At 36.9% G+C, this 16,320-nt stretch overlaps 1 long non-coding RNA gene across 1 annotated transcript in view; it reads left to right on the forward strand.

Moving 5' to 3' along the window:
- Positions 1 to 12,488: 12,488 nt before the first annotated feature.
- The window catches only part of LOC117296771, a 29,650-nt gene continuing 25,818 nt past the window's right edge, over positions 12,489 to 16,320 (forward strand). Inside the window, exon 1 of the long non-coding RNA XR_004519792.1 lies at positions 12,489 to 12,718. This is a non-coding gene — a long non-coding RNA (uncharacterized LOC117296771). The remainder of the gene's footprint in view (positions 12,719 to 16,320) is intronic.

The raw sequence follows: 16,320 nt of genomic DNA on the forward strand, positions 1-16,320 counted from the left end.
CCACATGTATGTTTCACTAAAACTTACGGTCGAATGTGCAAAAAGATGCAATCGACAACCACATAAACAGTCTCAATGCTTCATAGAATAACATATGTTTGACAATTAAATTGCCTACTTTTTTTGTCAAAGTTACCATAATCACCTAGTAGGCATAGGTGCCCTGAAGTAAAAGTACAAACATGCACACGTCTGTTTTTGTTTAAGCTCAAGGTAAACATACTGTAAAACAAAATTGTATACAGTATAATTATACAATTTTTTTTTTTTTTCGAATACTTGGTAGTTATTATTTTGTGTTAACAAGTTGATGTAATAATTCATAATCTTCCAGAAAATATTGATGATCGTTTGCTATCTTACAAGACGCTACAATAGAGGCGTCAACCATACTTAAACTATGAGTCCCAAAGCCCGCAACTTTAGGCGCCAATAGCGACGAGATTGCATGTGTATTATAAGAAGAAGCATTGCTTGTCACGTCCTAGTTATTTTGGCTTAGTGATGAGGTGCTTGTTGACTGCGATATTATAATGGAGGCTGCGTGATTTGGGACTCTGTAATCGGATTGTGGGAATTGCCTGGGAATAATCCTCAGCACCCTGGATGAAACTCGCAATGCTTAAAATGGTTTAAACGGTCAACGTTTGACTATGAGGTCTGACAATAATTAGAACAGCTTCTATTTCATATTTTACGTGTTGTAGTTGTGTTTTGTTGTTTTGCATTTTTATTTTATTTTTGGCTGATTCTCGTTGTTTTATTTTATTTTATTGTTGCCTTATAATTGTTGTTGTTGTTGTTGTTGTCTGTATTTGCTGTTATTAATTGTTGTTGTCGTCGTCGTTATTTTGTGTTGGTTCATCTAAGCAAAGGCCAATGTTGTATTGTTCGTGTTCGTAGTCGTTCATGAAAGGAAACCACAAACATAATTACTGCTTAAAACATTTGTAACCATTGTTTCGTTACAACAATTAAAATGCACTGTCATTTTTTTTATTTTATTTTTTCGCAAACATTTTTTTTTTTCATTACAGTTTCGCAACTTATAGAGTGTGAGGTGTTTAAACAATTTTTGTTTAATAAAACATGCTGGAAGGAACATATCAGACTCCACTGCCCTTAATGGCTATACATTTCATGATACCGCACACAAATAAACGAATACATAATTCACTGGTGTACCTTTAATGTTGTGTTTGTTTTGGTTGGTTAGGAACCTGCAGAAGAAGACCTGTCTCTTTCCCTTTACTCTGGAGGGTTTCTGTTCATGCCCTTGGAGGAGAATCAACACCTCTACCCGCATACCACCTCAAGCAAGAGGCTTATGCAAACATATTTCCATACACTTTTGTTATTTCACAGTGATATGGTCAACTGAAGGGAGCATGAAAACAACTTAATTAGAGGAAGCAGAATATTCAATTGACTCCCCAGCCGATGGTTGATGTTCTGTTACAGAACATGGGTGCCAGACTCTGATTAGTTTGGTCACGGATCGAGTATGAATTGAACCAGAATTGAAGACACTGATCAGTTGGTAATTGTCAAAGACCAGTATTCTCACTTTCTGTGTTCCAACTGATGCATAAAACAACTATGAAAACATTTTGACTAAATTAGTCGTCAAAGTTGCACAACTTGTGAAAGAAAAAAACACCACTCTTGGACAAAATGTGTGTGCTTTCAGATGTGAAAAACTGCTTCAGGCTTGATATATTTTAATATTTGAGTGGAAAATTAATTGTTTTCTTCAGAGGGAGCCGCTTCAAGCATTATTACTTGTTAAGTCTATATTATATTAATTTTCGTAATTAATTACCATTCATTTGTGATGTGTTTATACAATTATTATTGCAAATGGCTGTCTGTGCACTGTATAAAAACAATCGTTCAACCGAAATCAGCCATCCTCGCAATACATCATTTGGCTTTTGTGGATCACGTATTCAATGGTCCTTATTTAGAGTGTGACTAATTCAAGTTAAAAAATGCTTCATTTCACCCAGAGTGGATTTTGATTTAGTGAGCTTAAAGGAACATGTTGCCTTGGATCGGTCGAGTTGGTCTTTGAAGAGCGTTTGTAACCGTTTGTTATAAAATGTATATGGTTAGAAAGATGTTGTAAAAGTAGAATACAATTATCCACACAAACATGCCTCAAAATTGAACGGTTTTCCTTGTACCTCGTTGACTAACACGGTCGGCCATTTATGAGAGTCAATTTGACTCCCATATTAATGGCGGACCGCGTTAAGTAAAAGGAAAACCGTGCAATTTCTGACCGTATGCATTTTATAACAAACCGTTTCAAACGCTTTTCAAAGACCAACTCGACTGATCCAAGGCAACGTGTTCCTTTAAGCTCACTAAATCAACATCAACGTGTTCCTATAAGTTTCCGGCATGCATCAAATTATGGTCCGATGCCCTGACGTCTCGTTGACATTGGCAAGCATCACCCTTGACTTTCAAACAAGGCAGACTACTACGGCAGCAATAACCAGTTGCATCGTGCTGATCCTAAACGCATCATCATACAATATTAATTGCCCCTTTTGTGGAAGCGTAATATATTTTAAGAATTCGATGACAATTTTTTCTTGAGTTATTTCAAGGTTATGTTTCGTTGTTCTCAGCAGTGCTTTCTCCAGTGCCAGTAGTGTTAGTCATACACATGCAAGCTAGACATCATGCTAAGATGGTGCATCATCACATCCAATGACACAGCATTCAGTGACAAAACAACCCGAGAGACACATAATAAGGCAGTTCATTCAGCATGCATTTCACTAATCAAATTTGGGTACGCTTGACACGTCAAGATGACGTCATTGCTGCCATTGAGCCTTCAGCATGTCAATTAGTGTGTACAGTGTGTTGTTCATCTCAGGCCTCTCGCAGAAGCGCTAGTTGTGTAAAAGACGCATGAGACTGACAAAGGAACACAACAACCACATTTGAATTCATATAATTGTTTTTAAAATCCCTTCTTTTCATTCACCGTATATGACAATTGCATAATTTACTGTGTAAACTTAGGTGATAATTTTGCTCGTATGAAATTTACCCGAGCCTTGACTGTAAAATAAAATATAGTATTTGTTTATGTTTGGTAGGCCAATTGACCTTGTGTGACAGATTAATATAATAAGAAATTGAGGTTTCACATTATCGAAGTCAATGTTTTCTGAAATTAATGTTTCACTTTACAGTTATAGGGTAAAGGTTTTGAAAAGTAACATGTCTTCTTTGTTCCCATTATGGTTAAATATTTTCAGGTAATAAAATATGTTGAAAAAAAAATTATTCACAAGGAAAATAAGTACAATATTTTCAAAGGTCGTCTTACAGAGTTTAATGGGCCCTTTTTTTAAACAGAAGAAGGCATATTTAATAATTTCGAGATACAATTGTTTGGCGACGTCATTATTTTGTTTGTTTGTCAGAAAACACGACACTAACACAACAGGTTTCAGCCAACCATTATAACAGTATTGATAAGATCAACATTGACTATTAGTAACATGGTATACATGTGTTGTACCATTTCGAAGATAATAATTTGACGAGCAGTCTTTAGTTTGATAGCTTCGCGGTGTGTACCAAAGTCACCCTTCATCAAGAGCTGCAGCATGTGTTTCTAATTACTCTTGAAGTTTTTGTGTAGAAAATGAAATCAATACTTTCAAATCCCCGCCCCTTCTATAGCCAGAGCTACCTCCATGTCTAAAACGTACTTGTCACCTTGAAAATCCTAGCTACTATCACTACATCTCTGCTCCCTTCCATTGCCAATAAGGCAATACATGTTGATTTACGTATTCATTGCACAACATGTTATTGCCAAATCGGGCAATTTCCCATTATTTTCATCCGTCCCCCTCCATGCAGGCTCATCGCAATTGAGCTTTTATGATTGCAATGTCCTTGACAGACGGAGGTTGATCCAAAGGGTTGCAAAATCAACCCGGAACTGTCAGCACAAAGCAGTTATGAGATCAGATGTGTGGCCGCTTTCACTAGAAAAATCAGACATAAATTGTTGACTTTATGAATTTGTCGACATCAGAAAATTACAATGTTTAGTTCATGCAGGTATTATCACGTGTAACAACAAATCTGCCAATAAGATGGGGTAGCTATCTTTAAAATAAAGGCTTTAATATTGTCGGGATCCCAACAGTACTAAAAAATATTAAAAAAAGTTATTTCACGAGCAAACAGTTTTACGAATATACTTTGTAAATTAGCAATGACATACACCACTATTTCGTACATGTTTCGGCACGAATAAGCATATTATCTCAAGATCCGTTTAGAGAGAGAGTAAAAACCATGTGGGGATGCAGCTATGGTGCATTGAGTTTTCTAGGAAATGTACAAAACAGCCAGACATGCAGAATGGTGTCCTCCCAATAATTGTTCACACAATATCACACTCTTTAGACAATCCATTATTTACCAAGTTCTTCATCACAAAACAAAACAGATATGGCAATAGTGCAATTCCCTTTTTGACGAAACTCATGCACCAGTGTCCTATGCAGCTATGGATTATTTTGTTATCTTTTTTTTTTTCCATTTGTGTGTGTCGTATAGATTCTATTTGCCCCGTAGACCTTTTTTTGTAATTCCTATTCCTATTAAATGTTAATTTGTCTCTGTTTAAATTTCAAATTTTCTTGTTAAATTGTTTGTTTATTATTCCCTTGTTAAAACCGTGCTATTTGGCGTACACTGTAGCTTGTTGGATTAATAAAATATGAATATAAATATACATTTGGAACAATGGGATTTCAAGTCACAATGATTGTATAGACTGGGTTACTTAGAACGGGAAAATCAAATAAACGGCCCCTGGAAATACAGCATTTACCTAGCAACCTTTCAGCAACATTTCCGTGTAATAAACACATTGTGTGCCTTAAAGCCATTTTACACTTTCGGTCAACAGTATTGTTTACCGAAAGGGTCCAATGGCTTAAAACAAATTGATGACGATATTACTAATATCGTCATCATGAATTAGTATCGATTTAAAATTCATCTAATGTGGGTTTTAAAAATATATAATTTTATTATCAGTTTGTCCATATCGATTTGTGTATCATAATAGTTCAACTTAGGCCTAAATTAATTGACTGGTATAACACACGTTCTGCAGTTTCAGCTATAGCCTCATTTGAATAGTGCCCTCGAAGCAAGCCCGTCGACATCCTGTCTTTCTCCTTGAAATTATGAACCGTATAAATAAATTATCAATTTTATATTTTAAAATGTTTTGTGTTAAATGAGTTCACACCCACACACATTAATGACGACAGTATTTTAGTTTGTTGCAAGAACTATTTAACCGTTTTGCATCAAGTCTTCGTTTGCTCTAATAAGTTTAAACGTTTGAAACAGTATACAAATTCCAAACTCTTATACAGTCAGCACACAGCTTTATTGAAGTTTACTCCACATGTACAAGGCTAATTACATTGCATTGGTCATGTAAAAAAGTACACTTCGGCAATAAATGAACATCAACCATGCCAGTAATGGATGGGGATGGGGAACAATTAAAACAAATAAAACAGATGGCCCATGAATGATATTTTTAGCTGACTAGATGATGGGATTGGTTATCGATCGATGTGTATTGATCTCACTGAATGTCGTAAACAATATGCACCGGGTTGTGACGCAAGGCTAACGTGTTGTTTGTTACCGCCTGGCAATTTCAGTTTCAATTTGCGTTAAATTATAGGCTATAGTGTAGTTTTTAGCAAAATAGATGAACTTAACAACAACATCAAACAATTCAATAAAGCAGATGAGGTATGCATTGGATAGTGTCATATAATGTCATGGTTGAAAAGGTATTAATGGATTACATGGTGGGCAAACACACATAGCCTGAACATTGACGTCAAATTTAATGGGAATTTATAAAATAAAGCATTTGTTTGGCGCACTGTAGGTATGTAGGTCTATCACAGCGTTTAGCAAGCAGAACAACATAACACTATAACAAATCTATGACGCCATGTAAATGTGTCTTCACAGATTACGTAGAGGCTTCCAGTGATGGAGCAAGACGATTTTTTTAAGTAATGTGTTCCACACAGTCTTTTTCTCTCGAATTCGCTATACATTTTCGTCAAATTTTGAGTTTTCCGAAATATTGCAATTGTGTACGTAATGTTCATGTGACTTTAATCTTATGGTATTTAAGAAACACCAAGTTGATGTGAATATTCATGCACACACTTTTCCCCGAGATCGCGAAATATTGATATAGTTTGTGTCAGTAACATGCGTGGTCCGAGCGGTACCAATATTGTTATGCTGTGCAACTCGTCATATCAATTTATGTAAAATTTCAAAAACAAAAATACCTTGTCGTCTTATCTCTTGACAGATCGTCAATTTGTGACTTCATAATCTAGCTGAGCATTAAATTGTTCAATTAAAATTTGGACCAAAGAATGTTGCAGACATGACAGTTAACGTCATAATTTTCATGGCACAACTTTCGCCAACATGATTTTTTGCTATTTTGTTCATCTGAATAATTTGTGCCAGAATTTATAGATTGATGCTGTTTCAAATGCACAAAATACACTGAACATAACTAATCGCTCGCAAAAATGTATGGACATGAGAGAAATATGTGAAAATTAATTGTTTATGTTCATTTAACACCTGAAGCTGATACTTTCACGAATCTATGCACTTATAATTGTACCAAAATGTCCGAGTCAACTACCCGAAATTGGACGTAGCATATAAGTATTTCTGCTGACAAGTTTTGTTCTTGCGTCAATGTTTAACGATCACGGTATTAACGTGCGTTGTTCCCTTCTGTGTGTGGAGCCTAACTTAAACATCTTTGACCTAAACAAGAAACTAGATCCATTTTAATGACGGTAAATATAGACATTCATTCGTGATCGAGGGCCCATCGGCAATGGTTAACCTCTTTCCATAACTAAACAAGGAGTGGTTGAAAAACAGGCTTTAATGAGGCTCAGAAAATGCAGTCGGCATACAAATCTAGTACCAGGGTCTTTGAAGTGCCTAACGAAGCTGCAGTAATATTCACAGCCGGATTCAAAACATGATCTGCTTGTCCATTTGGTTCGTGCATGCAAGAAATATGACAGATGCAACAAGGTGGACGTGGGCTCTGTTTGAATCATGATGGACTGTTTGCGGACCTTCAATACATGTCCCAATCTGTGGTAATAATGTGTAAATTGTGCCTAACCTTAATTTCACTATTGTCAAGTTGAACCAAACTTAAGTTATTAGTTTCATGTGTCAGTCAACAGTGTTGGCGATATTGAACAATTAAACAAGCTAGCAATAATGCTACGACCATTATTGCAATAGTCAACGATAATGTGATGTTTCAGTACACATTTAGGCAGTTTATCTTCTTAGGGCCTTTTCGAAGACAAGGCTTCAGTTTAGGCTCTGTTAGGTCAGCTAACTTTCAACAGTACGTTTTCGGTCAGGGACTATAGACGCAGGCGACCGCCGCCTAAGCCAGAACCCAGGCCAAAAACCGTCGTTTCGAAAACGGCCTATGTGTGGCCAGGTATGCAACTGAGTTACACCGTCACAATTTAGTAAACTAACCCGTGCATCGGAAAACAAAACACATACGATATCAATGCATGTTATAATTAGTTAAATGAACATGTGCCATTGTTTTTTACCAGGTGCTGCTGAGACGATTCGAAACTTTAACTTAAGCAAGTGCCCGTCCAATATTGATAGGGCTAAATATTGGACGCCCTGGAGCGTTTTATCGAAACAGTGAAATTCGCGTCATGGCAGATATGGTCGATGTTTAAAAGGATTCGTTCAACGTTTTTTTTTTTACATAATTTGTTAAGGTTGGACGAGTTTCCAAGTCTAGTTTGTTTTTGTGGATTAAAGTGCACATTTTCTAAAAAGTATGGAATCGTTTGGTTCTCGCATTGTAGCCGAAATTGATCACGAGGTGAACATCTGGTTTTTCTATTTCACATCGACTCGTGGTAATGGGAGCGTCCAGAATTTCAGCCCTTGACTATTATAATCCTCATATTATGCACCCAATATTTTAAAATATTTGTAACTATATAACCCCCATGCCCAGGTGTACAGCAAACACAATATGAATACTGCAGCAAATGTAATTGATTGTTATAATACTTGATGTTGTAGTATGTATTTATTTATTTATGTACTATCTTTATTTACCTATTATGTGTATTCATTTGTTTGTTTGTGTTTTAAATACGGTTATTTAAAGATGCAACCGGTGAATTGTTGGATATTCAACCGAACACTTTTCCTGAGAATGGAGAATATTTAAAAACAAAAAATAAAAAAATTCCCTTTGGGTCATTCTCCAGAGAAACTTACTAGCAGGTTTACAATTTAATATTGGGGACCCTTTTAAACGTTCCATGTGCTTGTAAGTTTCAAAATGCCGCTGACAGAAATCGATAAAATTTACCGGGAAGAACATTCAAATCAAAATATCACATCACTTTCCTAGTGCCACCTTTGAACGGGCTTTTCCACCTTGCTCAGTCTTGTTTTCCCCTCTCGCTCGCACGGTCGGACGGCAATATGAGCTAAGCCGATTATCTCCCTCTCAACCTCCATCAAACCATTCCGGGCGAGGAAAATATAAAATCCCATCGCCTTCACGACCGGTTTAACAGATCTCTTACACCCGGTTCGCACGTCATCAGAAATTATCTATTTTCGATTTGAGAACATCCTATCAATGTTTTATACTCCGAGTCTATATTTGGATATGGAGGGATTTAATACTGAAGCGGGTCCCGGTAAGAGGTTATTTTTACCGGTGCTTAATGCATCTCAATCTCATGCACTGGGCTTCTCGCGGTGCGGGCATTCACCCCTGTTCGCACCAGACAAGAAAGACAGACCAGTGGGGATAGTTCTGTTTTGCAGTGCGAGTTCTAAACTCTTGATATGTTGTCAACACGACACATGCATGCGTCGTCCTTAAAGTGATGTCTGCGCGATTGCATGTATGTTTTACTTCTCCGCGGACTGTATTCTTTCAAATCATTCTGCCTTTTTTGAAAATGCAAGAAAAACATTCATTATGTGTGAATAATTAACCAAGATAATTGTAAACAATTATAGCTGGGCATCTACTCGATATTCGGAAATGCCCAAGACATACTATATAATATAACTTATTCGAAAGTCATACAAGCTGAAGTAAAGCTATCCAATGATGATCCATTACTCTGTATCAAACACACGAGTGATGTTTGGGGCTACATTTAGGTCAGGTTACATTTAGGTACATGTTTTGGGCCACATTGAGGTCCGGGCTACATCTGGTTACATGTTTGGGGCTACTTTTAGGTCCGGGCTACATTTAGGTACATGTTTGGTCTGCATTTAGGTCAGGCTGCATTTAGTGCTCGGGCTACATTTAGGTGTGTTACACACGAACGATGACTGACAAATTGCGCAACCGAGATCATTGTGATGATGACGTCATCCGAATTGGGTAAATGTCTACAAATAACTTAAGTTTTAATTCATTAATTTTGTAAGAAAATATTAGGCTTATTTTATTTTATTATGCATCCAAAGTACCACAAAGCTATAACCACGTTATAAGAAGCTCATACTTGTTTGTGACGTTACAGGGAAATCGAAGCACTGTTTGTTTTTCATGTGCCCGGGGGCACACAGACAGACAGACTCTAGGCATTTGATTATTTTACCCGTTGTAGAAGTTATTAGTCCGTTGTATCTACCTAACCAACCGCTCCGTTGCGATGAGCAGAAATTTCAACCTCGTCAGTCTTCAACCTTTCTCCCAATCCAATACCCTCTGATCCCCCCCACCCCCGCCCGTGTAGTGATGAATATATTTGTTTTCAACAATGTGCTCATGGGCCAATCTCATAGAGCTGATTAAGCACAAAAATAAGCTAAGCAAAACAAAAGGTTGCTAACCTGACACGGTTACCAACCAAAGTACAATGTCAAATGTACAATGTATGACTGGTATCCTGCACATAATTGCTAAGCAGGAATATCTCTATGAAGACGTGCATCTCGAATGTGCCGTGATCATGGACTTCCGGGTTTACCGTGTGATGTATTCTAATGTTTGAGTTGGCTTATGCCTAACTGTGCGTGCATTCAACATGTATGGACATTTACATGTATGTTCAAGAAGCAATGCAGACTACAGTTAATAAGCTCCATACCTATAAATATCCGACAAATGTCAAAGTTGAATGTCCCACATGAATATGTCGTGTCAGCTGCAGAGAAAAAGTAAAATTGCAGAAGCCGGTCTTGCCTTCCGGTCAAGATTCTTGCGATAGGAAGAAATCAAAAACAAGATGATATAGTTATGAAGTAATGCAATGCTGAACTAATAATTACGACATTATTTAAATTACAACGACATTTCTAGCTGATATATGAACACCTCGTGGCTGCTATTGTACGCTGCTTTAAAACCAAAAATGAAACTCCGTAACACCGAGTTTACTGAATACTAATTTTAATGATGTAAAGTTAACTATGTTTTAATTAATGTTTTGCTCAAGAAATATAACATGAATTGTGATTGAAAGATCATCCGTGTCGAGCATTGCAGTTTGTAAACACCCGTTTACTTTTAACAACATGTTGAGATTGACCTTTATACAGTGAAATGTTAGGTGTTACGTAATATGTAGATTAAAGCGGTAATTTACATCGGTATATGGGTTTCACCCAATTGATGCCCAATCCAGTAGCATGCTCTGAAACGGCCAATGATAACATAATTTAAAAAAAAAAGTGCATAATGTGCACAGTATTAACTAGAATGCGCGCTTTGCTACTGAAAATAGCTGATAAGCGGCGTTGCAATTAACATTTTTGTCATCTGCCCGTTTTTGTTAAACCTTCATGACAAATATAAACTGCAAAACGGAATGAGCTTACCAGCTATCTTCACCGCCGATGAAGGCATTTTGTTGGGGATGGTTCATCTATCGTTTCACGCTTAGCTCAGACATATCCTAAGCAGCATGATAACCAATTATACCAAGGCATGGTAACTTTAGAATCCCATTAAACAACCAATCAGAGGGAATTTATAAAGCGCCAAAATCAACCAAATTTGTCCATCCATTGCATACACTGCAGATTGCAAATAATTACAGTTATACTATTGGGTATTCGTTAAAATGTCAGGTTTTACGTTTTAATTTTTTTCTCATGAAAATCCACTGTAATCGTCTATGAGTACAAAGAGGATTTCAAATTAACAGTCCACTTCACGGTGTTCAATCGCGACCACATACGACTGGAATCGAGTCTAGTGTAGACTCTTCTATACACCCATAACTAGAGTGGTAAACTTTTCACCGTGGGTGTTGTTCGATATAGAAACCCAATAGAGTAACAAAATTAACAACATTAGGTGTTAAAATAACACCAATGTAATTGCGTTGGCAGAAATTCGTGTTAGACCTAATGTGTTCTCCCATTTGGAAGAGAAAAACAAAATATGGTACTTTATTAAATTCTTCCGGGGCGTTTCTTATAACACTAGTGCTACTCTTGCTTAAAGTCGTGGCCAGCAACAAACAACCAAACGCAGCAAGTTGCGTATTGCAACAATATCTGGTTGTCTTGCCTATCAGCTGAAGATAGTTGATGAACTCGCCGTATCTGTACCCTGCAGTGCCCCACGCGAGTGTATTTTACATTAGATAATACCGCAACAAATTAATTGCCCGAGGCCTACAAAATGACATGAAATTAAGATAAAACATGTAATTAACAAATTAACAGAGCATCAATAATGAATTACCAAACTGCCCTTTAACATTGTTTGTACGTCTAATCTTCCAAATAATACGTGTATATAGGAGCCACGCACTGCTGGCAGAATCTGCAGACCGAAAAATTAAGAATTTTTACACTACAGTGAGATTGGTTTGCAAAGACGAGATTTGTAGTAATTTAGAGCAAAGTGGCTCGTGCATGCCATTCAGCCAGGCGTGAGGAGGATTTAAATTTGAAGTCCGTTGATGTGGGCATTCTCTGTAAACCAGATCACGCATTTCTACCGAACGTTTACGCCGTGACATCTGGCGATCAACGCCTTGAACAATCACCATCGAATTTAATTTCAGTTTGTCACTAATTTGCTTCACAATGAGTAAGGGTATACCATTCTGTGACTTCCTCGATGCAAGATAAAAGAAAGCATGTCTGACTTGTTTAACCTTTGTTATTCATGATAGTATGGCCCAGGAGTGAAACGAGCTGTCAGGTGTGTCCATGTTCACTGGCAGCAAACATTTTTAAAATTCAAGAGCGTCGCCTGAGTTGGGCACGTGTTCTAGCATATCTCGGTCGAGTTCTTACCAGGAAATTGCTCACCTTAAATATATACGTGATGTCCATTCCACTGTTTCGATGTCTCGTTTATCTTATAGCAAGAGTTTACCGGGACCTGGCCATGAACTGAATCAACTGAACAGATGTTCCTAATTAGCACCTGGGAGCAGAGGTTCGATTACACCTGGAAAATATACCTGTATTGAAAAGGAGAAGATTGGAAATAGTGATTATATCGAATACTATACCAACACTACATGGAAACATGACTAAGGCAGGAACTTCATTGTAGTCGTTTCAGCGGATTTGGAGATAGCATTTAGCAAAGGTGAGTGAATATTGATAATGTTTTGTTTGTGTACTTTATATTTATATCAATACTGGACACTTTTGGTAATTGTCAAAGACCAGTCTTCTCACTTGGTGTATCTCAACATGCACAAAATATTAACAAACCTGTATAAATTTGAGCTCATTTTTGGTCCGGCGTCGAAGTTGCGAGATAGTAATGAAAGAAAAAACACCCTTGTCACACGAAGTTGTGTGCGTTTAGATGGTTGATTTCGAGAGCTCAAGCTCTGAACCTTAGGTCTCGAAATCAAATTTGTGGAAAATTACTTCTTCTTTGAAAACTATGTCACTTCAGAGGGAGCCATTTCTCACAATGTTTTATAACACCAACATCTCCCCAATTACTCGTCACCAAGTAAGGTTTTATGCCAATAATTTTGAGTAATTACCAATAGTGTCCACAGCCTCTAGTTCATCTCAATGCATTATGTTATATCAGGCATGAACTGCACTCTATACCATAAACGTAATTATACAGTCAAACAAACTTATGCTATGTGCACTAGGGAAACGTTTATTCTTTAGACAGCACTTCAAAAACACTTTGTGGACGTGTGTAAATTGGCATGGTGATTCAAAACTCCTGGTTCTGTGACATCTTTTGTTCCGAGGCCAACAAATATCAACACCAACAACATAAAGAGATATTAAGCTAATACTAGTAAACTGCATTTGTTAAAGGTCGTTTTCCTTTAATAGTTAATGAGTAGACAATAGATAGTTATATTATATCACCAATTAATTCATATACTGATTGGTTGGGTTTGTATTAGCCGGCATGCAATGGCAAACAAATCGACTTTTGAGAAACTGTAACAAAAACAGCCGTTGGCTAGTATTGACCGGTTCCCTTTTCACACGTAAAGGTATATACATGTAAATAAGTATTCATATACTGAGTATAATTATTTACTCGCATGAAAATATATTGCAAATGGTAAACTAGTAACCCATAATTATGAAGGAAAAAGAATTGTTCACGTTTCATTAAAAACACAAGCGCACATCAGGCTTAGGCTGAACTGTTAGTAAAACAAATCAACCATCGTATATTATATCCACTCCAGCCAGACTTAAAGGGGTACGTTGCCTTGGATATCGGTCGTGTTGCTCCATTAAAATCGTGGAAACTGTTTGGTATAAAACGCATATGGTTTAGAAAGATGTTTCCATAGTACAAAGATCCACACAAATATGCCTCGAAATTGCATGTCGGCCATTTTGATGAAGTCAAAAATTTGACTCCACATGACGTAGCCGTGTTAGTTCACGTCGTACATTTGTGTGGATTATTATATTCTACTTTTAAAGGCAGTGGACACTATTGGTAATTGTCAAAGACTAGCCTTCACAGTAGGTGTATCTCAACGTATGCATAAAATAACAAACATGTGAAAATTTTAGCTCAATCGGTCATCGAAGTTGCGAAATAATAATAAAAGAAAATAAACCCTTGTCACGCGAAGTTGTGTGCATTTTATGGTTGATTTCGAGACCTCAAGATCTAAACTTGAGGTCTCGAAATCAAATTCGTGGAAAATTACTTCTTTCTCCAAAACTATGGCACTTCAGAGGGAGCCGTTTCTCACAATGTTTTATATCACCAACCTCTCCCCATTACTCGTCACCAAGAAAGGTTGTATGCCAATAATTAGTTTGAGTAATTACCAATAGAGTGTCCACTGCCTTTAATACATCTATCTAACCATGCGTTTCATAACGAACTGTTTGAAATGTTTTTCATAGACCTACTCGCCCGATCTAGTGTCCCTTTCATGACTACTTTACACACAATTAATCACATTTTTTTTTTTTTTTTTGAGACGGCACTTGCTGGTAGCTCTTCTGCTATGACGTAAATTATAGGTGCCATACATTTTGTCGATACGACGATATGTAACTATTAAAGACATTTGATGTAAGTTTCACTATGCGTTTTCAATACGAATGAACTGAGATATTAACGATGAGAATCATGGTGATATGCACAAAAGTAATACTTAAGGCAATAACCACACAATGTAAACGTCAAATGACTTCGTTATTGTGTGGTCAATTGTCGTTAAAATGTGCATAATATGCAGTTAATCAAAACATAGCTAGAAGCCTGACGTTTCGACCACAGCAGAGTCGTCCTCGAAGGCTAAATAACTAGGGCTAACACAGGTATACTGGTTCATTAAAGCAAATAATAAATGCTTAACAAAGAGATGGTTTTGTGTTACGCGATAACAAACTGAGTAGTGCTGATTAGAGGTAAAAGTAATAATTGATAGCTCCAGTTAATGTCATTTAATTGCGCTGAATAAATAACATAATGGGCAAATCCTCTGATAGAAACACGTGCTACATTATCGACAAGGAGCACATTAATGGCTCATATCCGGTAACGTTGACACGCCCACCTATAAAAGACATGCACAAGTGGCTTTGAAGGGCTCCATGATGCTGCAGTGCAGTGTAGTGCAGTGATCAAAGAAGTGAATCGATCGGTGCGCTAGTCTAATTTCATTGAATCGATGAAGGCCGTTCGACCAGGAATTCCTTCACTCCGACTAGCTAATAATTAACCTTGCTCTGCTCCTGACATACAAATAGAGGATGCCGATTAGCTACCCCCCCCCCCTTCCCTGACAGCACTGTTGCTGATGCATCGTTGATCATAAACTATAGGAGAATGCGCATCACAGGTTTGTAGTGAGGGAGTGCAATAGTGTACTAGACGCAGGAAAACATGATTATCTAACAATAAACCTTACATAAAAAATAATTACATTGTATGTTTAGGACTGAACGTTGAATGAAATGGCTCTAAAAATTAGATGAAAACATGTGATAATTACCTGCCATAATGTATGCCAGTTCAAAATTTCATGAACTGTTTAAAATAATTAAATAGCATGTTTAGGACTAGAGCATTGTATAATGTATATAACTTTACATTAAAAACAAAACAGTACAAATAACACATGTGTTATAAAGGAATCGCACAAATTACCTTCTTATTTGCCAGTTCCAGATTTCACGAACTGCTTGTTTTAGCACACTCAAGTAGATAAGCGCAAAACAACTCGAATTAACCAGATTCAGGTATAAAAACACTCTTTCACTTTTAGAATGTGGTTTTCTGCTGATTTTCCCTTGCGCAGAAATATGTTATGTTCCGCAAAATTTCCTGCTTAATTAAAGGCAAAATAAACCCTTTTAAAACGATTATAATGTTTTTAAGTCTACATAACATGTGAACAAATCTGTTTAAATGTGTTCTGTTTTTCAAAATTGTTCTCCAAAATATTGTATACAAAGCTGATGCAGTCTTCAATCCGGAGCGCATAATATTTATGTCCATGCAGGACGAATATTTCTAAGTAGAAAGACACAATCTGAGAAGCGTTACTGTGGTAACGCTTCTCAAATTCTAGTTTAAGGGCCTTCATACTGACGTGTTTAAAAAAAAAAAAACATTTCTTCTTTAAAATGTTGTTTTGAAAGCTGATTATACAGTCTTCAAACCATAAGTGTGTATTGTCATTAATTTCAAGAGTGATGCCAAACGTATATCGTCCCTCTATAAACTTG

This window comes from Asterias rubens, chromosome 11, assembly GCF_902459465.1.
Source record: "Asterias rubens chromosome 11, eAstRub1.3, whole genome shotgun sequence".
In the NCBI taxonomy this organism is placed as follows: Eukaryota; Metazoa; Echinodermata; class Asteroidea; order Forcipulatida; family Asteriidae; genus Asterias; species Asterias rubens.